Source organism: Macrobrachium nipponense, chromosome 4, assembly GCF_015104395.2.
Source record: "Macrobrachium nipponense isolate FS-2020 chromosome 4, ASM1510439v2, whole genome shotgun sequence".
Classification (NCBI taxonomy): domain Eukaryota; kingdom Metazoa; phylum Arthropoda; class Malacostraca; order Decapoda; family Palaemonidae; genus Macrobrachium; species Macrobrachium nipponense.
This window is the reverse complement of record NC_061100.1, coordinates 144,595,240-144,596,790: the sequence shown is the minus strand read 5'-3', so window position 1 is coordinate 144,596,790 and position 1,551 is coordinate 144,595,240. Positions and strand designations below refer to the sequence as shown.

Genomic DNA, 1,551 nt, shown 5'->3' with positions numbered 1-1,551 from the left:
GTAAATCTCTTTCACAACGTCTCAAACAGCATCAGTATTCTGTGAGAACTGGGCAAATATCGAATGCATTATTCGTACATATGAGTGATTTAGACCATCCTATTAACTGGAGTCAAGCAAGAGCCTTAATCCCATGCAATGACACAGTTAAAAGGAATATCATTGAATCTTGTTTCATCAAGTCAAATAATAGAAATGTTCTAAATTTAAGTCTTGGTTTATTTAAGCTTGATGCTTTCATAATGGAAAAAGTTGTAGATAAATATAAGCAACAAAATTAATATATTCAGTTTTTACATGTTTTGGACTGTAAAGAAACTTGCAATTTCGGTTAGGGTCAATCTGTTTAGGTTTGTGACCGTGTGATATCCGATAATCGTGGATTATCTCTTTTAATTTTTACCCTTTTGACGAATTAACCATCTGGTATTCTTGATTTTGTGTTGTACCTGAGACCTTTCTCTCCCATTTTACGTCATTAACTCCTGGACAATGTCTGAGTAAAGACAAAAGCGCTTGGATTTCTGACTATCATTTTCCTGTGGAATTCGCTTATATATATATATAATATATATATGTATGTATATATAATACATACACACGTATATATGTATATATATATATATATATATATATCATATATATATATATATATATATATGTATATATATCATACACATCACACGTATATATATACACACACATATATATATATATTATGTATATATTATATATATGTATATATATATATATATATATATATATATATATATATATATATATATATATGATGTAATATTAAATTCACTTTGATTTGGAGAATATTTTTTCTTTAGTGAATCATAATTGATGGAAGCACCTACCCCCGTCCTGGATTTGCACCTGGGACTTATCAACTATAATTCCTCCTGGGTGTAAAGCATTCCTGGGTTATGGTGACCTCGGTACTAATTGGTGGCACTGACTCAATATTTGCGAATACAATATAGTCATGTGTACATGAATGACTAAATAACATACCTGCGGATAAGATGAATCAATTCTTAAGACTTGACGAGAAAAATCCTTTCGATGGACACTTAATTGCTCGCATCTCAGTCGAGAGGACGAACCACCAGACAGAATAAGCTCCAACTGACTAATGCTTGGGTTTTCCTCCAGCGCTGGGAGGCGAACTTCATGGGTGACCCTGCCAAGGTCAGCCGGTCTGTCATGGAAGACGTACGTACATACCCTTCCTCTGACTGAAGTTCAGTGAGCTTTGTCCGCATAGAAATGAGGGTTTCCTAGGTTGGTTTACGGTCTTCAAGGGCTACAACGCCATTTGCTCAGTGTCTCTGCATACCTGCTCAGCCGGTTTCAAAACGATACCTCCAACTGGTATTGTTTGGATTTCCTTATGGTTTCATTATGTTCCCCCCCTCACCATCCCCCCTCTCATTATGTTTCCCCCCTCACCAGCCCCCCTCCCCCAACATTTTTTTTTACTGTGAGGCAGATAAAAAAAAGTATAAAATAAAACCAGGATCCGTTTTTGTTTCACTAAAACAT

The 1,551-nt window shown here is 35.0% G+C and overlaps 1 protein-coding gene across 2 annotated transcripts in view; it reads right to left on the bottom strand.

Annotated features, from left to right (window-relative positions):
* The window catches only part of LOC135211250 (glucose dehydrogenase [FAD, quinone]-like), a 56,779-nt gene extending 55,605 nt beyond the window's left edge, over positions 1-1,174 (bottom strand). For both annotated transcript variants that reach the window (XM_064244541.1, XM_064244542.1), the window contains exon 1: positions 1,021-1,174. The gene's annotated coding sequence lies outside the window, so the exon portion shown is untranslated. The remainder of the gene's footprint in view (positions 1-1,020) is intronic.
* Between the last annotated feature and the right edge of the window lie 377 nt (positions 1,175-1,551).